We start from the raw sequence: 27,352 nt of genomic DNA, 5'->3' as shown, positions 1-27,352 counted from the left end.
GCTGAAGGTAGATAAGGAGTGAGGTAATCTCAGTAAGCAACAGAAGGTCCCCTTAATAACACAGGGAAGCCTCCATGTAGGCTCTAAACCAGTAATTTGTTGTATAATTTAAGAATAAAGAGTCTGTAACTATAAGCAATCTTGTAATGGCTGCTGCCACATGTCCGTGGAGAAGGACAAAATGGCAAGGAAAACAGTGGAGGCCTGTACTTTTCACAGATGTGAAATGAGATTGGCTAATCACAGGGTAAGTCAGAATATGTTACAAGGGACAAGAGGTCCCAGGTCAGAGACAGCTGAGTGGCTACTTCTCTGTCTGCAGGACCTAAGGAAAATTACTGATTCTACATTGCTCCTTCCCTCTGTCTACCTGAATTTGTTCCCACCATGACTGATAACCCCAGGTCCACAGCTGGAAGAGGACGATGCTTCTGCAAGGGAGGAAATCTTGGTCTGACCACCCACATTCAGCACCCATTGGTAACCAGTCAAAACCAAACCTCAGGTTCTTTTGGACCTGCCTCACACCGACCTGGCAGAGGAAGGCAGGACCAACTATCCCATGCATCACATGAGCAATGAGATGTCTTCTGCTGAGCTGGAGCAAGACTGACGCCAGCATATCACACCCCATTCCTACAGCTCCCCCTACTTCCAGGTGCCTTACCGGGAGACCAGCCACTTCCGGAGGATGATTTCCAATCAAAGCCCTGCTTTGTGGCCCCAGCTCTTATTAACCAAAAAGACCAAAGGTCCTCTGCTCATCATCTCTTCTTTCCATTCTTTTGCCTTCTTTTAGGAAGGGCGTTCAGGTCAGGAGCCAACAAGTGCCTCAAAGCTCCAAGGCAGGGACCTTTGGCCTTGGAAACATTTGGAGCAGAAACAGGTGGTGTGCTCTGGAGCCAACATTCAAGAGAAGGAAATACCCAAAGTAAGAGAAGAATCGCCTCCACATGGAATTGTCATTTACATTTCGTGCAGTCAGCAGTTCTCCAGTTTTTCCATATCACTTCAAAGACTAGGTTCTTATAGCATGTGTTGTGAGTAGGTCAGACTAAGAGGGTTTTTTTTCTCATGGTTTCAGGCTGGATAATATTTCATAACCGCATGATTGCAGGGCTGAGCTCAGCAGTGTATTTAAGAGTCTATCGCATATCCATCATTCAGCCCACATTTCAAAGACTGATAACATACTGCCTCCTTGGATTTAAGAGAAGCTGGTAATAACACATTCTCCTCTCCTAACTAACAAGACTACGATGGTCAGTTCCTGACGCGATGCCAGGGGGCCCGCCTGCAGACAATCAAAATGCATTTCTAACTGGAAGGTGGCTTCAGAAACAGTATCACATAGCCAGGCAGTGAACAAGCCATCGATGTTCTATATCGCAATTAGATGATTTGTCTTAAAAAACTACTTTGCACACATCACAACCCCTGATCAAGTCTTCTGTGGCTCCCCATGGAACCCCAACTCCTTAGCAGCTTTTCTGGGGCCCATTCTCTCCCATCCATCTCCCACCGTCGCCTGTGTAAACCCTCTGCTCCAGTCAACTGCTGGCGTCACTGCTCCTGGAAACCCAGCGCAGAGCTTCCTTTTTCTCTCTTGCTTTGCTGACCCCTGCCCCAAATGCCCCTTCCTCCTTCTCCCCAGTTTGTCAAACTCCTACCATGAGGCATTTAAAAACCAGCTCAAATCTCATATCCTCCACAAGGCTGCCTTTCAGGAAACGTCCTGCCCTGGATGCTCTCTCTCCCTGAGCTGCCCTGATATCGATCAGCTGGCACTGCATGTGCCTGCGTTGTGGTTTTTTATTCCCTTATCCCCAAACTTGCCCCAGGAAGACTGTGCAGCTCCCAGCCACAGCCTCTCGTACCGACTTCCCCAGTATCTCGCCTCCTCCCCGTGAATGGTGGATGCTCACAGAAGGTTTGCTGCCATCACTCCTCAGCCATCTCCACTATCAGAATTTGGTCCTCCCTGGGACTTACAGTTTAAGAGATACTTCTGTCTTTAAATCATCTTATTTCTCTTTCCTGCTGTCCAATCACTGCCCTCTCTTTTAGCCTGAGCGTGTGACTGGACTGCCGATTCACTGTGTCCCGAGGGCTGTCAAATAGCTTAATGAATGTTTAACAAAAGAATCCTAAGAGGCGATTGCTAGGTCAGAAAATCACCCTGGTCCCACAGGGCCCCGCTCGGTCTGCAGACAGGAAACAGGCAACAGGAGAAGCAAATCAGCATAAAGAAAAAGTAGGTTACGGCTCCTCTCCACCTCTGTCAGCAACCCCTCTCAGAAACAAAAAAGAAAGCATATGGATAGAATGTAGGCAAATATTGCTGAGACTAGAAAACTGTGCATGTAACAAAAGCACAAAGGGTTGGGAAGAGGCAGATTTTGCTCCCCACCCCCATCACCAGAAACTCAATAAGGAAACTAGCAGTTTTCACTCAGCACATCTGTTTTCAGTTACCTGTGCTTGAACCACAAACTTAATAGAGAAATGGAGAGATTTCAAACTGAGTCCATGGTTTCAGGTCTGTCGGGGTGGAATGTGGAGGCCTTGAGCAAGGGCTGGACTACCTTCACGGTCCCGAGAAGCCTCACTGAAGACCTTCTGGTGGACTAGGAGCAGCTGTGCTGTTGACTTGATGGCTGCAAGGCAACAGCTGCTAAGAGGTGCTATCGTTATTTGACAAACACAGGTACCCACGTCAGTCGCTCACTAATTGAGAGATTAATCTTACCAATTAACAGTCACATGTTACCAATCAATAGCTAACATAGTTAGCCTTTTTTCCTCCATCACAGTAGTTCCCCTACCAGCGGCTTTGGTTCCCTAAGGTCAACCACGGTCGGAAGATACTAAATGGAAAATTCCAGAAATAAACAACATGTAAGTTTGAAGTTGAGCACCATTCTGAGTAGTGTGATGACATCTAGTTCTGTCCGGCCTGGGATGTGGGGCATCTCTTTGTCCAGGTATCCTTCCAACAAGTCACTTAGGAGCCATCTGGGTTATCAGCCTGTCCACTAACACAGTGCTTGTGTTCAAGTAACCCTTACTTTACTTAATGGCCCCAGAGCACAAGGACAGTGATGCTGGCAATTCAGATATTTTCTTACTGTGCTTCACTCATTACTGAGCCTTTATCACAGGTATGTATGCATGTATAAGAGAAAACATAGTCGGAACTAGCCAAGAGTTCAGGCATCCAAGGGGGTCTTGGGATGTTTCCCATCCCTCCCCAGATAAGGGGGGACCACTGCACTTTATCTTGTTACTATCTTCCTAAACTTCTCCAGCTAAGAGTTTGTTTTTCTTTATTAAAAAAAAGTCTTAAATTTTTTTTAATTTTTAAAAAGGCTACTAGAATGTTCTTTACATTAACAGTCTTAAGCCTCAGTTCTGTTCACAATACTGTTTCTTTAGGCTTACAAAAATATTTCCAAGAATAGTATTCCCTTCCTTTTAGTGAATTGAGGATACAGAGTATTGTCCATCCCATCAAGATACGTGGCAAAAGGAAAAAGAGTAATTGACAGGGCTCCTCCTTCAATAAAACCCCTCCACATCTGGGGCCCAGTTAAGTACGAGAATTCTGATATCAGTGAGCTACTCTTTGAAACAGTTCAATATTGGAAATCTCTCCACATCAAAATCCAAACCCCTCCCTTACCAGACAGCATCCTGACCTACTCCAGCCTGATACAGTGTCCAAGCCTGACCTTCTCCGCCCCCTGCTGATTGCTCCTTTATTGCTATGAAAATGGTTGCAAGAGGGAAATGTAATTTTAAAAGTCTACTTTGGTAACAGATTTCAATGACAGTCATTGTTACATTAAACTTTTTTGAGAAACCATTACTGTAAGTTGTTAAAATATTACTACATAAGATATTAAAGCATATATTTATTTGGTAATTATTGTCATCCAGGTGTTTAATTTGTTCTTTCAATAGTGAGGTTTCTATGAAGAACAGGACGGTTTTGTATCCACTTCATCATGCTAGCAATTGTTTCACTGTCAATTTTTACTTGAATTGCTTTATATGTTAACATGGAAAATAATACTGAAATTTCAATATAACAAGTATTGAAAGACATACTCAGGGGCTTTTGCCCAGAGACTAGCATGAAGTTTTACAGGACTCAATAAGTATTTACTGGTGGAAAAATGAATTGTACTCCATTTTGTTAGTTCCTAGGGGAATTCATCAGGACTGGCTTTTTTAATTTAAGAAGTGTCACTGTAAGAAAATCTCACTAGTGCAGTTTGGTGTCGCTTAGGCCATATTAGAGAAGGGTAACGAACAGAGATCAACAACTTCTCTCACCAGTCTCCACGTGCTGGCAAGAGAAATTAACCGATCTTGTGGGTAGAGGCTAATCTAAGTGAAGTTAGAAGCTTACACAAAAATAAACTTCTATAAAAGTATTCCTATGAGGTTTCTGTCTCTGAAAAACAAATTCTACAAGGGACTTTTCTACAGGAATTACAGAATAAAAGCTTCTAAACAGATACAGAATACCACTAGTCAATGTGCCAAGTAAAAATCTGGAAGCTGCTATGTTTTTAATTCATAAAAGCAGAGACCTATGGTGTATTCTCTGGCTACAGAAGCAGTTGGCCCTTTCGCTGATCATCCATCTGGCTTTTCCTCCTCTTGGAGAACTCACCCACATCCAAAGTTTTAACCACATCTATTTCAATCATCGTTCGTTCCATTCGAAATACTTCATCTTCATCCTCCCTAAAGGTAAAGAAGGTAGAGAGCTGGGCTCAAACACTTTCCTCCCAGCCTTCCAAAATCCTAACATCATGCCTCCTCTCTGTTTCATCTCTCAACCTCCCATGGTGGCCCTGACATCTGTCAGGCACACCCGGAACCTCATCCTACCGCGTCCTACCACATCAAAACCACTCCAACAGCCCCAGCTGGAACGCTCTAAGTTAAACTACCTGTCACCAAATGCCAGACTCATCCTCAAACTCTTAAACACACACTGTCACACACCCCTTGCCAGCCTAATACTATAAACTGCCAAGGTTAGCAGTCAAGATACACACACACCATCAGCAACTGCCCCTCACCATAGCCTCTTCAGTCCTCTTTCTCTAAGGCCTGCCAGTAAAAAGATTTCATTGGAAAACATGGTAGACATTGCAGTTTCCATATTCATTTCAGAATCATTTTAGAAGGTTTTAGACAGAACACTGATTTAGAAGTAGCACCTACTACCAAGTCTCAGAAGATAGAATATACTGTGGATTTAAACAATTTAAACTTCCCTTCCATTGCTGAGAAGAAAATGAGGGAAAGTTAGAAGCAAGCAAGTAGCAGTTTCAAATTCCCAGGAGGCTTTTAGAGTACTATAGGCATTTTAAGTTCCAAGGAAAAAAGTTTGCCTCCATTCCCTTAATAGAGAAAACACCAGGCAAGCTACACCCCATTACAGTATACAGTTTTAGCAAGCCAGCAGCAACATTTCCTCATTTTCCAAACACATCTGCTGCTAGATTCATCAAAAGAGGTGCTTTACATCCTATTGCTCGCTTTGGAAATTAGCAGCCTCAAAAGAAATTTGATGTCAGTTCCCTAGGGGCTGGTGCCTCCTACCAGGGCTACTAGTGGTTTTCCAGTTTTAATTAAGTGAAGTAATTGTTGGTTGGCCAAGTGGAAGAAAATGAAGAGAAAGGTGGACAACTATTTCCCAAAAAGGTTGAAGACACTGTCTCTTTGCTGGATTGAGGGTTACAGGGAAACGAAAGTGAAAATGCTTAATAGAATTTACAGTCTTGAAATATCTACATTTTCTTCTGGAGAAAATAAAGCATCAGACTTCACACAAACAGGCATGTAACAGGTTCACTTGCTAGAAGATCATCTCCCAAAGTACCTCCAAAGATGGACAGACATCTACACCTAGTGACATTAAGACAGGGAACTCACTTTAGTGAGATCCCTTTGCAAACAACATCAAACTGCACAAGAAGAATGAACGAGGGTCCCTCAGGCCTCTGACAAACTACCAGAATTCCTCTGAGTTTTCCCTGCATTTTGGTCCAGAGGTTTCCAACTACTGACCCCCAGGATATTCATGTTCTATCATCAAGTCAAAGTTGCCTCACAATGAAAATCAAACTCTGCCCAATCCTTAGAAGGGAAAAAATAATAATAATATATAGTGTCCTATAGATATACGACATTTATTCTTTTTTAGTTTTTCCATTAATTTCTCTAAAACCTTAGCACATACCACCACATGATCTAACAGGAAATGAAGGCAATGTGTACTCAAAAACCATGTGCATGTGTTTAAACAGAATTCTAGAAATATGAATTCCTTAAACAATTTTAAATTGTCAAATTTTAACTACTTACAAGAGAAACCTGTTTTCTTCTAGGTAAGCAGGGCCTTCTTCATATGACAGAAGCAGTGACATTGCAACTTTGTGGCACTCTGAGCGTTGGGTATCTTGAAGGCCAGCCAGGAGCTTTAGCCCCTGAGCAAGTACGAGCATCACTCACTGTCTCTAGTCAAATCGCTAAGCCCGCCAACATTCTGCAGGAAGTGACGGGAAGTCAGGGAGTTTGAGTTGTAAAAGGCTGGTGGGTTCCATTGCAAAATGCCCACCAACACGTTCCACAAACCCTCCTGCTGCAGGAATGTGGCTGGAACCACGGAGGCCAAGAGTCAGTCAATGGAGCATGTGTGATTCCATGAAATGCTACCCACTCCTCTTCTCAGTAGTGATCCGGACACAGTAGCCTTTCTGTGATGGAGCAGCTGGAGGACCAGGCTCAAAGGGAGGGAAGCCAAGGGTTAAAGTGACTTGCCAAACTATGGGGACTATTCCAGTTGGATGCTGGAGCTTTAAGGCTTGCCTCTAATGGGGTAATGACCCTTACTCTTTTCTCATAAACATGCTAAGTAGATTTTTACTTTCTCAAGAAGCTAAATCCTTCTGTGACTTTATGACTTACTTCCATAACCCACAGCCTGTTAAACTATAAAAGCATCACGTCACAGCCCTAAAAACTTGGCCTGTTTGTTAGTCTCAGGCATGCCCCCTCATCATAAGTTCCTGCAAAGTAAACCCTGGTTAAAGAGACTACAGAAAAACGAAAAGGAAAGAAAACAAAACTCCATTTGTGGCTGACATAGAACCTGTGCAGAGTTTTAAAAAGTGGATAAAATGATACAGTATCAGGCTCTAAAAAAAATAAGAAGTGATTTCAATGTGGTCACCTCTGGGGCAGAATCAAGGCTGCCAGTTTTATCACTGAGCGCTGGTGGAAGCCATTCAACAATCCCATCTCCCACACAAAAGGCCTGAGCCCCAGAGCTGCTTCTGGGTGAGTCTCATAGCACTACCACCCAATTTACAAAGTAAAGGGGCAAACTGGCCAATCTGGCACAAGGAAGAGAACGACTTCGTTTGGCTATTGTAGCTGGTTGGCCAACGCAGTCATTTGCTGCTCTACAAGAGTTCTCCGTGACGCTATTAAGGCACATTGTCCTTTCCAAACGTCTTTTGCCTCAATAGATTCCATTTCCACCTTGCAATAAAATTGAGTATATTTCTATTCAATATTGGTTCTCCCAATTTGAAAGCAATTTCTTTTTATTTAATTCAAAGATGGCCCAAATGCTATCAAAATGGCAACAAAAGTTGGTTTAAGAATTCTTCAAGGAGTTCCTAAGGACAGAAAGAATTTCTTCCTACTTCTTCCACCTTGACTCTTTTAAAATGCTTCTCCTTACTTCTCCCAGAATGTTTTTTATTTAATTTATTTTTTTTAATTGAAGTACAGTCAATTACAACGTGTCAATCTCTGGTGTACAGCACAATGTCCCAGTCTTGCATATACATACATACATCTCCCAGAAATATTTAACTTGATTCTAAACAATGTAAAGTATCTTTTTACCTGGGAAGTGCAACAAGTTGGTTTTTATTCAAGCTGTTAAATAGGTAACTTTGGTAAGCATGAAAAAGCCACAGAATGGAAACTAAGATCCCTTTAAGTTCCAAAAATCTCTTACCCTATTATATACCTTTTAAAAAGAATCTATCCAACTATATGACATTCCAGAAAAAGCAAAACTATGGAGACAATAAAAAGACCAGTGGTTGCCAGGAGTTAAAGAAGAATGAATGGGCAGAGCACAGAGGATTTTTAGGGCAGTGAAACTACTCTGTATGGTACTATAATGGCAGATACATGTCATTAAATATTTGTCAAAACCCATAGAATGTACAACACCCAGAGTGAACCCTAATGTAAACTATGGACTTTGGATGATAATGACATCAATCCAGATTCAGGGAGTGTAAAAAGTCTATCACTCTGGTTCCAGATGTTGAGTGTGGGTGAGGTTGTGTGCGTAAGGGGCCGGGAGTATAAGGGAACTCTGTACTTTCTGCTCAGTTTTGCTGTGAACCCAAAACTGCTCTAAAAAATAAAATCTATTTTTTAATAGAGTTAACACTACTAAATATCCTAGGTAATATAATAGTATATATGCTCCAAATGAAAAAAAAAAAAAAATGGGTAGAATAGTCAAGGAAGAGGTTAAATCTCCTGCAGCCAGAAAAGGAAAAGTGTAAGGAAAAGCTGCTGTGCTGAAGGGCCTGCCTTGTGACATCACAGAATACTTGGCAGAGAGGATGCGTGTTTCTGTTTGGTGTAGAGATGAGCCAGAGAAGAACCAGCAACACTCATCATCGGATGTCAGCATTCTCTTTAAAGAACCATTTTTGATGTTGTTGAAACACTGCACAGAAAAGCCAGACAAATCCATTCAATAGACACATACAACCATACATCATTTTGAGTTTTATGTCTAGATATTTCACCTTATTTTTGGTAACTGCCCAGATATAATATCTATTTTCAATTTAGGGAAACAGGGGACTTGTTAGCTAATTCTGGAATTGACAAACCAACCAAAGTAGCTGTCAGATGTACTCCCACAAGCAACTAGTTTGCCCAAAATCAGTTATAAAAGCAGGATCTGGGTCTTTAAGTATAAGAAATTAGCTTTCAAAGACACCAAATTCTAATTAAATTTTTTTAGTAATTTTTTATTGAAGTGTAGTTGATTTACAATGTTAGTTTCAGGTATAAAGCAAAGTGATTCAGGTATACATATACATATATTTTTTTCTTTCTATGTTTTTGTTGTTTTTTTTGTTTGTTTGGGGAGGGGTAGGTAATTTGATTGACTGATTTTTTTTATTTTAATGGAGGTACTGGGGATTGAACCCAGGACCTCATGCATGCTAAGCATGCACTCTACCACTGAGCTATACCTTCCCCCCACCTTTTAAATCTATTATTACTTTCTTTTAAATTTTAAAATTTAATGAGAAACATCATTGCTAACAAGCTGCTATTATTGTTGCACAGACTGGAATATGAGGGGCACACAGACACCAGATTCAACACACTTGACAGAAAGTCTCCTGAGCATCCATAAAGTTTCATAAGTTGGAGAGATAAGTTGTCCGTACATACAAAACCAGCTTTTCATAAAGGATCTACTTACTGCAATTCTCTTTCAGAAACAAAGAGATCATGAAAGAAGTGTCATTGGACTTAGTAAGTTTTAAATATTTTTTAAGTAAGAATATATGTAAAGCCCTATTACATATCCCTCTACCTTACCTTCAAATGTTAAAGTTTTGGAGGGAGGGTATAGCTCAGGGGTAGAGTGTGTGTTCAGCATGCACAAGGTCCTGGGTTCAATCCCCAGTACCTCCATTAAGCAAATCAATCAATAAATAAACCTAATTACTTCCACCACCACCACCCCCAAAAAAAGCACAAATGGAGGATTTTTTTTTAATTGTGAGATCTCAAAGAAAAGAAAGAAAAGAAAAAATGTTTAAAAATGTGAGTTAAAGTTTTAAGCTAACATACGAGCCTGGTTTTTCAAAACTGCAAGCACAAGCTTTCAAAGCTCTGTATTGCCAACGAGAGTTGACCGATGTGTCTGTCACTCACACTTGAGGTGACCTGGTGACCCAGTTGGCCCAGGAATGCAGGTCGCCCCCATGATGACATCAGCTCTTCCAGGGTGGCCTGTCTAGAGCAGCGGCTGCACGCGGGTGCCCCGCGGCCCTGAAGCACAGGAAGATTCCGTGCGAGGTTTGCAGGCACAGGCTATTTGCGGGAATCGCGGGAATCGCGGGAATCACGGGAATCACGACCCACTTCCTCGGCTTCCGGACGTCTGCACTCCTCCACCGCATCTGCCCAAGGTTCGTGGCTCGGGAGGCCCGCGGCTGCTTTCCTCACACATCCCTCCGAGGATCTCCCTTCTCCCATGTGACAAAAGGGAGCCTTACCTCTCACCCGCTGATTCTGACCAAGGCAACTGTCCTCAAGGTGCTCAACGTCCTGGTGCCAATGAAAGGGCACATTCAAAATGCTGCAGTTCAGGAGAACTTTCTTTAAAGACACCCTGTATCACCCCAGCAATGTTATGCTCTCCACAAACACACGAACCAACTTAAAACAAGAAAAGAAAGCCTCATCCAGAGATTAAGAAAGGCATTTCAAACAAGGTTTTACTTTGCATGTTTTATTAATAACTTACCAAACTTTGTAATATATTTATGTTTCAACAGATTGCTAATAATTATTATACAGATAAACTCAATCCAGAAATGTGTTTAATCCTTACCACCTTAGGATCATATTTTAACTGCAAAGTATCATTGTATAATCAGGGTTTTTAACATATTATATTTGGGTAAAATTCCTTGTGAGGAAGGGGAATGGAAGTATGAATTCAAGGAGGAAAAGGAACAATGTAAAAGTTCAGACTATTGAAGAGCTTGCTCATGTTTTTGTTTTTTGGATTTTTTTTTTTTTAGAACCCACTTAATTTTTTTTTTCAGGAGGTACTAGGTTTGTATTTATTTATTCACTTACATAACGGAGGTACTGGGGATTGAACCCAGGACCTCGTGCATGCTAGGCGTGCACTCTACGCTGAGCTATACACTCCCCTCTGCTCGTGTATTTTTAAGTGATGATGGGGCATATCAAATCCCAACAGTGTTTAAATTCCATTCAATACATTTTAAACAGTGATATAACTTTTTCATTTTAAAAGTCAATATTTACATTATTCCAGGAATCACATCCTTTGTATTTTTCAAACTTTATGATGAAAAACTTTCAATGTCAACCTAAAAAAAGATGTGCAGGGGAAGACATAGTTGTAAAAATCTTTTGCAAGTGAAAGCTGAGGGTTACAATGTTGCAGGGCTGTTTGTGAGCATTATTAGATGGCCTGGCATGGCCCCCACTTTGGTCCACCCAAGATCAGTGGTGAGAATCATATTCTGCCTCCTTTGGGCCCAAATTAGCTTGGGACTTTAAACCAAGCACCCACATCAACAGCGACTTCCTGTGCAAGTCTTTAAAGAGCCGTCTCAGTTAAAGCCTGTCTAAAATCTTGCAAATATTGAAAAAAAAAATGATAACCAAACATTTCTTCCTATACTATTTCCTTGACTGGGGGCGGTAGGTGGAGCTGTTTCAGATCTGTTCAGGTCATGACATGTCAGTCACACAATTCTTAATTATACATATTTAACAGGGAACCAAGAAAAAAATCCACCCAAAAACTTGGCAGTATTTTCCACCAGCAATCCTTCTACTAGGGCTATTTATATAACAAAAAATTAATCATGTCCTATCCTTCCTGGCTTCATTTTAATGATTTCAGGAGGAGGAAAGAAAGTAAACAGTAAGGAGCTGGAAAGGATGGTGGGGAAGGGAAAACACAGCGGCAGAAACCAGCACTAGACCATTCATTCTATTCACAGTTACTGATAACCTATTACCAGGTTCCCCAGAGCCCTGCATACCAAAAAGTGGGGCTGCAGACACTTTCCTCCAGAAGTGAAGAGCAAATAAAGGGCTTAGCTCCTACTTTCCCAAGCCACACACTAATCAAGGAGCTAAAAATGGCTTAAAACCAGAAGTGAGAGGCTCAACCAAGAAACCCGCCCCCTTCCATGTAAGAAGGAAAATGAAAGTGCTCGTTTAGTACATCTGTATTTAGACACATCTAAGGATGAAGCAGTTCTGTGACAAACACTGCCTTCAGATGGCAATGCCAGAAACTTCTCATGAAATCCTAAAAAAGAAAACAAAGCACGAGGTGGAGATATATGGGGGGTGAGGGTGTGGGAAAGCCTTCGTATTTCAGCACTTTGCCCAGTTACAAGCGTTTTCAAGCAAGAATGAAGTTCCAGGGCCTTCTGTGTATCACAAAGGTTTCACCCAAAGGGGAACCAGGAGGCAACATCCTTTTGTCCCTATACACAATGGGATCCCTCTTCTAGACCAATTTAGAAGTGGGTGACACAGTTCTAATCTGGGTAACGCAGATGATGCGATACTAGAGCCATGTAATAATTAGCAGGCGGCAGACGTCCGTCCTCTATCATGGCGTGTTTATACAGTTTCGAGCTGTATCCTAAATATAACTGTAGAAATGACACATGATTTTACAAGCGCTGTTTAAGAACAGGGCAGGCAAATGAAATGCACCTCAAACAAAGCCCAGAAAAACAAGAGCTCTACCCACACTGAGAGGCAGCAAGCCAAGAACAGCTGCCGGCCTCAGCTTTTCCCTCTGAAAAATGGGGATTTTAGCCCTCCCATCTCCTCTAGATGATTTATACTGTTCAGAAAATGTTGGAGGTCTTCAGGTACCTTAGGTACAGAGTCGTGTCAGTGTTTTCTAAAGTTATACGAGTTTCTTTACAAATCTTTATCAACAAGTCTTTTCAGTCTTAATTCTTTCTCTCTGTAGAATGAGAGAAAAATGAAACTTTTATAAGATGACATGTGTTGACTGACCTCCCTTCTGCTCCTCACTAACCAGTTCAAGGTGTCCATCTTCTTCCAGCATCAAAAAGAACTCCCAGCCTAGGAGGAGTTTTAGAATAATTCAAACGATTCTGGAAGTGCAAGAGTGGAAGGCACATTCTCTTTATAATTATAATGATGTGAATACTGGAAACCACACACACACACACGGCCTCACAGCCTCATACTCACCCAAACTCATAACTCACACAGAAACAACCAGACTAGCTTGAGAGAACTTTCTAGAATAATCAGAAACATTAGATAAGTAGATACGATTGATATTTCTTTCTTAATTTTGTATTTTCCTTTTGTAATAATTAAGTGTGTCTTTTAAATGTATTTAATTGTTTAAACTGGCTCTCCATTAAATTAAAACTATTTTCATGCCCACATTAGTCTGGAATCTCTACTCAAAGAAACTAAGAATAGCATTTTTAGTACACAATGGGAAACAGAAAATATTAAGACTTCTGTTTCACTCTCAAATACAAGAGGTAAAATCTCCTCCCCCATCTTGGCTCTTTGAGAGCATCAACTGTACATTTTAACTGTTTCTGAGTCCACATCTGGAGTTTTAAAAATCCAGTTTAAAAGGCAAATGATTTAAAATATAAACACATGGCTTCCTTTTCTACAGTGATTCCTAGAGGGAAAAAAAAAAATCTGAGTACAAACAATTGTTTTAAAGAGGATTTTTTTTTTTTAATTAAAAGCATACCAAGAAAGCTAACTAAGCTTCTACTTTCTCCTGGAGAAAATAAAGACAAGAATCTCCCATCTTAATCTAATTAAATCTAGATCAAAGTTCAGTTTAGGTAATACTAAGGCTGTAAGAGTGCAGCCCCTTGCAGGTAATAACTACTATATATAAAATAGATGAACAGGTTTTCTTCTGTATAGCCCAGGGAGCTATCTTCAATATCTTGTAGCAACCTATAATGAAAAAGAATGTATGTATGTGTTTGTATGTCTGAAACATTATGCTGTGCACCAGAAACTGACACCTTGTAAACTGACTATACTTCAATTTCAACAAATAAACAAACAAAAGAGTGCAGCTCTCAATATCCGAAAGGCATGGTCTCAAGTGTGTGTTCGGGTTAGAGTAGGGGTCGCAGACTTTCCTGTAAAAAGCCAGATAGTAACTATTTTCGACTTTGCAGGCCACATAGGCTCTGTCACGGCGACCCCACTCCCTGCTCATGGCCCGACAGCAGCCACAGACAGCACACAAGCAAATGAGGGAGGCTGTGCTCTGCTTTATTTATGGACACCAAAATTTGAATGTCACAGAATTTTCATGTGTGTCAAAATATTATGCTTTTGATCTTGAAACATGTGAAAACAGACATATCAACAGGCTGGATTTGGCCTGTGGACAGTGAGTGGTCGGCCAGCCTCTGGGTCAAAGCCAGAGAAGGCTGGAGTCGCTAGCAGCCATCGCAGCCACCGTCCTCATCACTTAGAGGAGACTGAGACCCAGGGAGGTGTCATGACCGCCAGCGTCTCCCAGCCAGTTCCCAGATGAAATGGAGATACCAGTTCGATCTCTGGACGGGCTAATTGAAAAGGTAAAGCGGTGATGAAGAAATGTCCCTCTTGAGTTCAACTCACACGGATGGGCAGTGGGTGCCTAACACCAGAGACGTCACAGTTCACTAGTCACTACTCACAGGAGCCTTCAATACCTGCCTTCCCACTGTGGGAAACACTTGATTCTCTGCCGGCGACTGCGCTGTTTCCACAGTTCGGTGTCAGCAGTGAGGACCCAAAGGAGGAGCCAGATCGCCCATCAGCGTAATTCTTTCTAGTCTCTGGGCACATAGCTCTGGTCATTTCTCCCGCAGCTTAAGTAACAACCTCCACTCCGGATATTCTGATCCTAGAACTTCACGAAGTGAATGTCAGTGTGGCTGAAGAGCAGAGATCAGTGTTAAAAAAAATTACTTAGAAGAGCAGAGGAGAGCAGGGATGACCAAGTCAGCCTACATTCGACAGCATCTCCGACGTTCACCTCAGGAAGTAACACGGGCAATTCCCCTCCCATTCCTATTTCCTTCTGTCTTTTAAAAATTGTTTCTCTCCTCCTATTTATCTTTCTTTACTCTTGCTTTTTTTTCTTTTCTTCTTTTTTGGTACCAATTCTCATTTTTGTTTTACCCTACACCTTAACTGGGGTATAAACTCAAACCGAAAGACACTTTGAAATAAAAAATACACACAAGTATCCAATGATGTTTAACTTACCTCCCCTTTAAATAACATTATATATTTTTGAGAGAGAAAAAAAAGACTCCAAATTAAAGTGACTTTTTACAAAGGATCCACCATCTGAGTTTTTTAATCACATTTTTTTCCAGAGAAATTTATGGCTTTCTATCCTGTTATATATTCAAAGTTTGAAGTTTTACACCAGTGTTTTGCAGAAATTCCACCATGATGATTTCTTACGAAGACTGCTCTATCAACTAATTTGTTCTTACACACTTCCGCAAAAAGATACCGTGTTATACTTCTGTGAAGAGGAAGTGGCATTCATATAAGTAATGTTCAGTTCTTTTTGACAACTTACATCAAGAATGACTGTAAACACCTCAGAATTTTTTCAACATAGTTATTCTCTTAAAGCTATCTAAAATAAGATTCTTCAGTCAAGTAAACTGTCAATTGATTTGTTAAAAATGAGATGAAAGAAAAATACACCTCCTAAAGTTGTGGGGGAACCAAAATGCGACAGTTCATACCTAAGGATGGAGATTTCACACAAAAATAAAACAAACAAAAACACTTTCTACCAATGTTCTTTAAGTTAGAGAAAAGGGAAACCATATAAATGGACATAAATGTCAAAAATAATTAAAATCATATTCTCATAGAGCTGAAATTACTCTAGAGAACTAGGCCCTTTAATTTGACAAATAAGGGACCAACTAGAAATTCAAGGACTATTTACTGAGTTCCTACCATGAGCCACTTGCTGGACAATGACTTTTCCCACTTGATTATCACGACTTTCCCATCAAACAAGTATGATTAGACTCATTTTATAATTGAGGAAAGTTGTGTCACAGGAAGACTGACACAGCTAGTTAGGAGCGGGGTTGTGCCTACCGCCCGGATCTCCAGACATCAAATTCAGTGTTCTCTTAACTACACCACTCCCATGTAATATTTTTGGAAATTGTTTGGTGAGATGCCACTATATTTTAAAACATTATAAATACTGTAATAGAGTATCCTAGAACTTTGATGTAGGACTCTTTGCTAAAGAGCAAAGCTCTTACAAACAAGATTATTTCTTCTTGGCTGCTAAGAAAAGGAGCATTAGCACCTAAATGTTACACTTGCCCCCTGGGCCCCAGGACATAATTGTACTGGGGCTCCAAGGCCCCTAAAACCCTACTGACTTGGCTTCTAAATTACTCATGACAACGTCGTTTACTCAGCTTGCCAGTTGGCCATTTCTCAAGCTTATAGTCTATTCTTAAATCTGGACTCCATTATGAAGGACACAGGGAGATTTCCACACTTGAAGGAATAAATGAAGATATTTCAGCATATCTAAAGCAACACTGAAATCCCTGAGGGCAACGACCAACACCCACTTCCTGTTCAGGTGAAAAACAGAGGCCAGGTGGCAGGGTGATTAAAATTGAGGCCTTAAAACTGGTGACTGTCTTTAAAGCTACCCAGATTAAACAGAAACAGGGTTCAAAAGTTAATGTAACAAAACGATTTGGGGCAACTCTAATATCTAGATTCCCCTGGAAAAACCTAACCCTAACATATTCTACCAGGACAGCCAAAGCCAGGTCTTCCTCACACACACAAGATGTGATTTTAAGGTAGATACTCAAATATCTGACTTGAGTTATGAAGCTACTTAAGACTAAGTTGACAGGTGGGTGAACCTCAAAGCTCAGAAGTGTATTTCTTCAGGCAACAAAACCGGCAGACTTGTGTGCTTTTCTGACAATCATCAAAAAGAACTCTACTGATGAAGTTAATATCAAGGGAGAGGGAAGGGCTCAAAAAGGGCACAAAAGAAGCAGAAAGGAATAAGAGGAAAGAGAAAGTGTTTCCAAAAAGAGTGAATCACTAAAATATTTAGGTGCCCTGGGCAAGTGCGAAGATTTTGTGGGGGGCTTTTCTTGTTTTGTAAGATAAGGACTCTCTTTTTAATCATAACCACAATCCCATGTTCATACTTTAAAATCATCAAATAGCCCAGTCAGTATCCAAGTTTCTCCAGCTGCTTCACAGCAGTGTGTTTTTTAAATTTGCTTGCATCAGAATCCAGTAAGTCGTAATTCTTTTTTAATCTATGTATTTCCCTCCGTCTTTGTCTTGCAATTGATTTTCTTAAGTTTTGTTTTTTTTTTTTTGCATTCTTTTTTATTGAAGTATATCAGTTTACAATGTTGTGTCGATTTCTGGTGCACAGCATAATGTTTCAGTCATACATACACATACATATGTTTTCATATTCTTTTTCTTTATAGGTTACTACAAGATATTGAATATAGTTCCCTGTGGCATTAGATTTTTTTTAAAAAAGAAATGGGATTTTTTTGGTAGAATCCCCATAGTCTGGATTTAAGTAATTTTTTTACTTTAAAAATTTTATAAGGTTAAAAACAGGCCATCTTCAGACCTACCACATTATTCCATCAATGTCCTGCACTATGAAGACCATCCTGCCTCCTTCAGTGAAGTCCATGCTACTCCAGGATACACGTTTGTCCACAAAATGTTGCCATGTAAGTAACAGAAGCAACATTCTATTCAAGTAGAGGGTGTCACGGAGACAGAAGGACCCATAAGGTAACACCTTACCTTGTGCTTTAGTACTTTTGGGAAGGAGGTGGGGTACACATTAATTTTTAAAAGATCATGTCTAAGCAACAAATGGAAACAATGAGCTTTGTCCAGACACAAACTCATTCAATTACGTCTCCAGGAGAGGACACAGAGTACCTACCAGAAGAACTCAAGTGAGATCTGTTAATATACAAGCACCTCTCCTACCAAGTTTGCATGTTAACTATGTCTTCCTTTTGCTCTTCTGCCTTCCTAGCATGAACTCTATGCTTCAGTAAGTTCACAGTTCTCAGGTTACCTAACAGGTTCATGGCACGTCACTCACCTGAGATGCCTTCCACCCACATCTGCTGCCTAAATCACTCCCTTCTTCAGGGATCACTTGGACTCCCTCCAACTTCCAGAAGCCTTTCTTAACTCTGCCCATCTCTGGATTCCTGTAGCCCCTAGTCAGTACCCCAAAATGTAGTCTAAACCTGCTCTCTATTGCTGGTTTGAGAGCAGTTTCATACACCATATGTATTCAATAGAGTTGAGGAGGACCTTGCATGTACAAGGCATTCAAGATCATCTCTACCAAGACCATGAGCTCCATGAGGAAAAGGGTTCCTTGCAATGCTACACCTATCTCAGGAGGCCACAAGCACAATGGCTAAGAATGTGCACCTTGGAGTCAAGCTTGCCCAGATGTGAATCCCAGAGTCATATGAACCTGAATAAATGACTTAATCTCTCAGGTCTCATTTTCAACACCTGTGAAATGGAATGATAATAGCCGCTCTTTCATAGAAAGGTGGTTAGGATTAAATCACACAGCTAAAGCATGAGTATTGTCTTGGTCTCCTCATTACCAATTCTCTGTCTGGTCCCTAACTGTTTTATTGTACCTGTTCTTACCTGTTCTTCTCCTTTGTAGATAGAGGGGGATTAGGGGACTCCAGCAAGGTCACTGCCATGGAGATGGAGTTCATTAAAAACTCCTTGAGTGCTTGAATACACAGAAATTCCACTTTGCCATGGGTATGTCACTTCCCATAATATTTAGGGTCACTTTTCCTGGAGTCACCCTGATACTTCCCCTGTAAAGAAATGGAACTTGCACGGAACTAACTACAGTGTTAACCCATCTCTACCACCCAAAGCCCAGTTTAAAAAGAGGGGAAATGACCAGAAATTTAAAAAGACAAAAAGTGATCTTTTATCTTTTGATGGGGCAGAAAATCTCCAAATTTTGTTTGAATGGAAATCCAATATCCCAGTGTACAGATGGAAGCTCTGTTGACAGTTTTTCTGAATTTTTTTCTTTGAGCACCTCAAGAGTAAAAACATGTGAACACATACATATAAACATATACACATACATATTTAGTTCATTCACTTAACAAATGTTTACTGAGCATTCACTATGTGCCTTACCCTGTTCTAAGTGTTGAAGATACAAAAGGGAATGAACCAAAAAAAAAAGTCTTGGCCCTGTTACTTGTGGCTCTCCTACACAAGTTTTTATTTAAAATTTAAAAAAAAAAAAAAAGATAAAATGTATGGCATAAAGGATATTTACAAAACATAGAGCAAATATAGAAAAGGGGACAAGAAATGTGTGCAGTGGGACATAAGTAGAGTGGCCAGAAAAGGACTCACTGAGAAGGTAATACTCAAGTAAAGACCCAAGAGAGGTGAGGGTGGACCACACAGACACCCGGGGAAGAGCTGCACAGGAAGCAGGAAGCCAGGGGCCTGAGGCAGGAGTGCACCTAGGACGTCCACTGATTAGTGTGCTGGGGACAAGAGCCAGGGAGAGACCGGAAGAGACATGCTGGACAGGTGAGTGGAAGGGCTGAGCGGAGGGGGCCTGGTGGGCCACTCTATAATGGCAGCATTTACTCTGGTTGAGACAGGAGGGCTTTGAGTAGAGAAGCAACCTGACCTGAGCTCCATCACTGATAGCTACGTTGAAGAGAGTGTAGGGGCCAAGGTTGGATGTGGGGAGGGTGGTAGAGTGTGTCCTTAGCATGCACGAGGTCCTGGGTTCAATCCCCAGTACCTCCACCAAATAAATACATAAATAAATAAACCTAATTACCTCCCCACTCCAAAAAATAATAACAATTTTTAAAAATAATAATCCAAGTGGTGGTTTGGCCAAGGTGGTATAAAGTAGAAAGCAAGCAGAGCTAAGAGGGTTTTATAGTCCTAACATATAATATATACTAAAAAATACTCAAAAACAAAAAATTAAAACATTAATTCTAATATTTTCTTTCCTAAACTCAATAAACCATCTTTTTTGCTCCTGGTGCAGAGGTACCCCCTCTGTTGGAGGCCACCACTGAACAATAATCAGTTGGCTGATTTGTCTCAGCTGACCTGAGTTTTACCTGGCTTTTTCTTTTTCTTTTTTTTTATTGAAGTACAGTCAGTTATTATGTGTCAATTTCTGGTGCACAGCATGATGTTTCAGTCATACATTTACATAACGTATATTCTCGCCTGGCTTTCTGCTGTGACACTTGTCCTATGCTCTCCTCCCATCTTCCTCTTCATCTTGCCAGCCTAAGATACCAAAACAAGTTTCCTCCACAGACTGAGTGTATCTCCACATACAGAGGCTGCTGCTTGCAGGGAGGAATTCCCTCCTTGCGAAATTCTGTGGTCACTATGTCCACTGCACCCGATCTCTGGGGCCAAAGGTTGGGAAACAGACCCAGATGTTATGGTGGAGTCCAATAAAACAGGACTGAGAGCAGAGTGCAGGCTGTTTGCTACAGAAGCCCCTCTGAAGAAGGCTTAGGTGGGTCCCCGCTCACCACAGCTCTCAACAGACAAGCACGGGTCTGCAAATTTGCTCCCGATCCCCTGAAAAAGGCTTAAGGGGGTCTCAAAGGTCACACTGAGAAAAGCCCCAGGGGTTCTATGTCCCCCAAAACCAAGCTTCTGGAGATCCTAGAAGATGGCATTTGGGGGGAAAGGACCCCTGACCCTTAGACATAACTATGGGTGTGTTTCTTAGGCTTTTTCAACCCTAAAGCTGCTACCACCATCCTGGGTGGGGGGAATCAGAAGTTCATGGACAGCAGATACTGTCTGAATCCAGATTCCATGAGTTGAGAAGAGGCTGACACTGAAATACCCCGAGTGCTCTCTGAGAATGTTAGAAAGGTGAAAGAATTTGGAGGACTCTCCACCCACCCACTCCCATTTTACAAAGAAACTAAGGCCAGGACTTGCCCAAAGCTCCACAACTATTAGAAAAAGAACCATGAGTAGAATCCATATCTTCAGTTTCCCAATCAAGTGTTATTTTTAAAATAAATAAAAGCAAATCCTAAGCAATTTAACCTAGAAACCTTTAGAGACAGGTTAGAACTGTGATAAAATGTTGCATGTCTGGGCCTTAGATGTTTCTGCAAATCTCTCTTATTTCAGTAGGAGCTCAGGAGGCTCCCTTGGGGCAAAAATCATCTCCAGGTATTAAATACACCTTGGAAAGTCACACTGAGATGCTTATGACTCATGAGGGTGTGATTGAGGGGATCAGAGACAAATGAAAACTCAGAAATAGGAAAACAGTGGCTTAATAAAGCCTGAAATAGCCCAAAGGTGGACTACATGCTCATTTGCTTGGCCCAATTAATAGAGGACTAAGATATTTTCAGTTTTCAAAAGGGGAGACAAGATCTTTAAAAATGATGACTGTCATAAAAAACCAGAGTCATGAATCATTAATTTCAACCGCTTGGGCTATCAGCTTTTTCTTTTTAATGCTCTTTAAGCATGAGCATTGATAAGAGGAAACACCTGCTCTCCTAACATCTGACGGCAGGCAGAGGGTGGATGTGACGTTGGCAAAAGGGCAGTAACAGAATAATCAATAAAACTTATAGACCGTAAAATAAAATAAAATAAAATGAAGAGGGGGAGGATATAGGGCAGGGATCAGTTCTTAAATCACTGACATTGCATACAACCCTCTTCTGGGACCAGAAGTTACCTGTCTGACTTGGTTACCTGGGGAGCTAAGGTAGAAGGCATCTGCAAATCCACCCTCCACGGCCACTACAGCTCCACCAACCTGCGAGGAGCAGGGCCCTCCGAGGGAGGGGCTGAGTCACAGAGGAAGAGGGTGGAGCCCGGGCCCTGGAAAGGCCTCTTCATTTTACAAAAAGGAGCCTGATGCAGGACACGTGAATCTGATCAGCAAGCGTTGGCTAAGGCACAATATATGCCCCCTCTCCCTTAGCTTACACTCATAGCAAACATGGGCATCAATCATCACATTTTACCCCCATCCTCGGCTGCAACAGCCACGACACTTCTGATACGTTGCTCCTGAAGTTCCCCCACAACTGGTCAGAGCTGATGTCGGACAGAAGCCACTTTCCAACTCTGGCCTTGCATCAGGGCAGAAAACCACCTGTGTAATACCTGTTCCAGTACAAACCCGCCTGGAAAGAGAGTGACTAGTCTACTAGTCAGACTAGGTCACTGTTACTGTCCAGCCTGAGGCTGGAAAACATGGTCTATGTGGTCTGACTGTATGTCCAGGTTTACCTGGAGAAGTCCTGATTTACACCTGTTACCCCAACTTCATACATAAAGGTCCCTCCTCTCATTCTCAAATATGTCCCAGTTTGGATAAAAATGATACAGTCATCCAAATTCTATGTAACTCCTAATCATCTACAAACACTTAGAAATGTTTATTTGTTAGATTTCTGAGTACATGGTGTGTCAGAGGGAAAAAAAAAACACTGACCTAGTCACCAGCAGTTTTACAAAGGGGCTTTCAAATACTACTAAACCCAAATAATCTTTGAAAGGGCCTCAGGGACCATGACTCTCAACAACCTCTTTTATATATTGAGCTTCAATATGGAATTTTCCTTGGAAAAATCAAAAAGGAGAGCCCTAGCTTATGCAAGTTGGGAAACCACAGGATTATCAGATCTCTGTAGCTTCCGCCTATTTTTAAATTATTTTGTGCTATATTTTAGCCTAAAAGTGTAAAAATTCACATTATATTGTTGAAATAGAAATCTTTTTAGAGAATGTTTCAGTCCTGTTTCTGACACAAACAAGTGTGTCTTTTTGAGTTTATATTTACTCTCTGTTTAGAGGCAAAGAGGAAGTAAAAGTTGAAATCTCTTAAAAAAAAAAAAAAAGTAGTTCAATCATTCCAGGGCTAGACCTTACGTGCCACAGCTGGATTTACACTAAAGCAGCCAACTGTTTTTCGAGAAGCATAAATTCAGTTTATTTGGAAAAGTCATTGGTCTAGCCATAAGTATCACCTTTATGCTCAAAAGAAAGATACTGATATTATCATATAGAAAGTTTAACATTTTTACCTGGCTACCTAGACAGAAGACTAGAAGGAAATAATATCAAGAGTAGCCCTTTCTGACTTTATATAAAAAATTTTAAAAGGCAGAACCACAATGTATGTTTAGTGACTGCAAACATAAGGGATAAAACCATTAAAAAAAAAAAAGAAAAAGAAAAGCTAGGAAGTGGTTATCACTAAAGTCAGGATGTGTGTGTGTGTGTGTGTGTGTGTGTGTGTGTGTAGGGTTGTGATCTGGATGGGGTACACGGCAGGGTAGGTGGGTGCTTCGATGGTCCTAGCAATGTTCTATTTCTTGAACTGGGTAGTGATTACATGATTTTTACTTTTTATTTATTTGTTAAACTGCACATTTACGTTTCATTAACTTTTCTTACATGTTACATTTCACAATAAAAATGTTTAAAAAAAAAAAAGAGTAGCTCTCTCTGAGTACAGAGACCTCAAGTGGTTTTAACTATTTTTCTTTTTGCTTACCTAGCTTTCTAATTTTTCGACAATGATCATAGTCTGTTTGTTAATGACTACGAGAAATACCAACCAACACATCATTCTCCAGGGGAAGTGGAGAGGTTACCAGGCTCAGCCAGGCACAAGTCCGGCAGGAGCAGAAGCCTCAGAGCAGCTCCTAACTCTGCCAGAATTGGGTCTGGCCCCTGAGACAGAAGTGCAGGAAGGTGGCTCACCCAATGGCTTCCCAGTAAACAAGAGCAGGCATTCTTGAGTCCTACAGGCGGCACTGCTCTTCCAACTAATAAAAGTAAAGCCCCGTGGTTAGAGCCCACCTGTGCAGTCAGCCGGCCAGGGCAGTTCACTGCGCTCCGTCACTTACTGGGTGTGTGGCCTTGAATTAGCCTCTTTATTCCTGTTTCCTCATCTGCAAAGTAGGAATCACACCACCACCTACCTCCCAGCGTGGCTGTGAGGATTCACATAGATGATTCATGGCAAGGGCCCAGCACACAATAAGATCACAATAATGAGAACCATTATTAGGTCTCTGCCATGAAACAACAGCCCTCAAGTGCACTCCCCCAGCCACGTGACTAAATCCCAAAACAACCAGAGAAGGGTCCAAAGAATAATGCCTTTCTTTTCCCTTCTTCTCTGCTAAAGGCAGAACTGGACACAGAGATTGCTGTAAGCCCAGCGCTGCAGGGAGCCACAGAAGGACAAGGGCAACCCAGGAAAATACGTAACATGTCCCAAGGCCCCACGCGATGGGCTCGAAATGCTGCTTTCAAAGTTACAGGATTTCTAGTTTCTTGCCACTGCCACAGCTGCCAGCCACTGCCTTTGGCAAGGAGATGGGGTGACTCAAGTGTGAGCTTGGACTTGGCAAGAGGACACCAAACCAGAAGGCCTCCAGGCAGGAAGCTCCAAAAAGGGCCACCTGCAGAAACTGTTTGTCTACAGGCAGCCCTTGAGATGGAGATAACAGTCTGCTGTCTCCAGCAAATTCAGAGAATAGTGACCATTTCAAAGGTCCAACAGAACTTACCATTCTGCTTCAGAACTTTGAAAATCTTTGGGGGGGAGGCTGAAGACATGACCACATACTTAAAATCACTGCAGTGTCTTCACTATATGACATGAAGAGCAGCCCCCACACCCCTCCAAGTTCAGTATCAAATCAAATTGCAAAGAATTTCATGTCTGTCTCAAACCAAAATGTATTCCATTTGGATGTAATGGAATTTTCTTTCCCAAACTTAATATTACCTCACTTTACCAAAGATATAAATAAATCTCCTAATGTCTATCTAGGAGGAAATAATTCCATTATTATGTTAATTACATAGGTGAATGTGTTCTCTGTTTTCTAAGGTGACCAACCTGTCCTGGTTTGCCCAGAACTTCCCAGTTTTGGGATCAAAAGTCCCACATCCTCAAAAACCTCTCAGTCCTTGCCAAATCAGGTTGATTGGTCGCTGCAAGAAAAATGCTGTGTGTTGTGTGAAGGGGAAAACAGAAGAGACACAGCTACAAATGCAGAAGTGCTCAATGCCAAGTTTGTTTGTAGCAACAGCTCCCAGTTCCTTTTCATAGTAAGAAAGAAAAAAAAAAAAGAAGAAAAAACTAAGAACCACACTTGCCTCTCCCTTCCCCTTTCTTCTTACTCTCCCAAAACAGAGTTATGAAAAGACATTTTTCCTCCTCTTGCATGACTGAGATGTCAGCACAGGACTGACTTGACATGGTGGTCGCCATCACCCAGCAAGCTGCCGCACCCAGCTTCGACAGGACAGGAAACGCCGTCTCTCACGTACACGTGGAACTTATGTAACATTATAAATCAACGTTCCCTCAATTAAAAAAATTATAATAAAATAAAACTCAAGACAACAAGCAGTAAGCAATAAAACCAACCAAAAAACCAAGACAACTAGAAAGCCAGGTCATCAACAGCAAGAATATGTCCTCAAACTAAAAGTCCAAGAGCCCTGGCAAAAACAAGACCTGCCTTGCAAATTGGGCCTTAAACAAATGAGGGGGAATTAACAAGTGACTGCTTTACAAACATCTGAGTTCTACAAACTCAGGGCCAGAATCAAAGCAGGTGGCTCCCAGACCCATAAACGTGTAGCAAAACTCTTGCAGCAGGGGTTTAAGCAAAGGATTTTTAAGTCTCTGGTGAGATTAAGAACCAGCTTCTAAGAATTTCGAGTTTCAAACTGAAAGGTAAGACTATATAAGGCAGGAAAGACCACACACTTCCTGGACCTAAAGACTCACAGAAACCATCACTGCTTACCACTCACCCAGATCACCTCCTCACCCAGCCTCCCTCCGACTTTGCCTCAAGATAGGCTGGCAATTTTTAGATGCTCTTGAATCTTACAACTCCTTAGATCCCTTCTGTGCACCAGGAGATGCAACCAAAAGAAGGTTATACAACTCTTTCTCTCCACAGTAATACTTGTTTGTTGGGGGGGGGGGAGAGGGGGATGTACCCAAAAAACACTTTAAAAGAGAAACATCTTGAAAAGTCCTACTCTGATAGGACTGGAGAATAGCCTCCTTTCTAAGACCAAGTAATACACTTTTCACAAGGTTGATCTTGATTTAGGAGAGGATGCCTTCTTATCAGCTTTTCACACATCCAGTGACAAGCCAGAGGTGTCTTACAACCTCTAGCAGAAAGCACAGGAGCCTGGAAGGTGGGAGACAGAAGGGCATCTCCACCCTCCAGGTCAGCTGCTGGGTCCTTGAGGAAGACATGCACCCCCTCTCTAGACCTCAGTTTCTTCATCTAAAATATGAAGGATTTGGGTGAAGATCATCTTTGGCATACCGTTCCAGCTCTAAAATTCTGTGTGAATTCTTCTGTGTATATGATAATGACAGTAACTTTTTTTGTACCTTGAAAATTTAGAACTTAACAGGGAAGTACCGACAAAGATCACAAGACCAAAGCAGACTAAAATTGTAAGATTTAAAACAAGCAAATGTCTAACAGTTTTCGAAGTATGCGACCAAAAGTTGGGGGGAAGCCTAAACTAATATCAACTTACACTTTTAAATGCTCTGGTATCAAGGGGAACAAGTGGATTATTCACATTACCAGCTGCTCCTCTTGCTAAATTTAACGATAATGTGAATTTTAATTCAATGATCCCCCCCCTTTTGGGGGGGGGACTATAAATACTTATGAAAAACAAAGCAAAACTTTGAATCTAAAGGCAGAACAAATCATTGTGACTGACTGCATTTAAATCCCAGGATGTAGTGTCTGGATACTAACTGGGACAGCGAGGCACCAGATGCAACCCACTTGAGAAGTATGAGATGTTGAACACCAAGGACTGACATGTTTGACTGCGTATGTCAAAGTCAAGACTGCCTCTCCGCCTACCAGGACCGCAAAACATTGTTCACTTCACTATCCATGAATAAACGACAGAAGGAAAAAAGCAAGCGGTTTCCTTTTTTCGTGGAAGGAGCTGCAGAGTTTTGTCACGCAACTTGGTTGGGCGCCTGTGAGTGTCAACGTCCTCAGAGCAACAGTCCGCAAAGGTAGGGTGTTTCCATTCCACAGACCTGTAGCATGGACTGTCAACCGAATCAGCAAATAACCCCACCTCTCCGAGCCAGGACCCCAGGGCTGCCGTGTGCGGTGTCTCAGCTGGAGCAACAAAGCTGATGAACACAGGCAGAGGGTAGCCCAAAGTCTGTGAGTGGAGTCCCGGGCCGGACTTCACCTCCTCCTGGGAGCGCCAGGCCAGAGCCGAGAGCGCCCTCTCCAAGGGTCCCCCTCGCGCACCACACACACACAGCCCC

The 27,352-nt window shown here is 41.6% G+C and overlaps 1 protein-coding gene and 1 non-coding gene across 6 annotated transcripts in view; both read right to left on the bottom strand.

Moving 5' to 3' along the window:
* Positions 1 to 27,352, bottom strand: part of ANKRD44 (ankyrin repeat domain 44) — a 284,102-nt gene that overhangs the window by 255,910 nt on the left and 840 nt on the right. The gene's annotated exons all lie outside the window — the stretch shown is intronic.
* On the bottom strand, positions 9,256 to 9,327 carry TRNAA-AGC. The gene has a single exon. It is a non-coding gene; the product is annotated as a tRNA-Ala (tRNA).

The sequence above is a fragment of the Camelus ferus genome, chromosome 5 (genome assembly GCF_009834535.1).
Source record: "Camelus ferus isolate YT-003-E chromosome 5, BCGSAC_Cfer_1.0, whole genome shotgun sequence".
In the NCBI taxonomy this organism is placed as follows: Eukaryota; Metazoa; Chordata; class Mammalia; order Artiodactyla; family Camelidae; genus Camelus; species Camelus ferus.
This window is presented reverse-complemented; position numbering and strand designations above follow the sequence as displayed.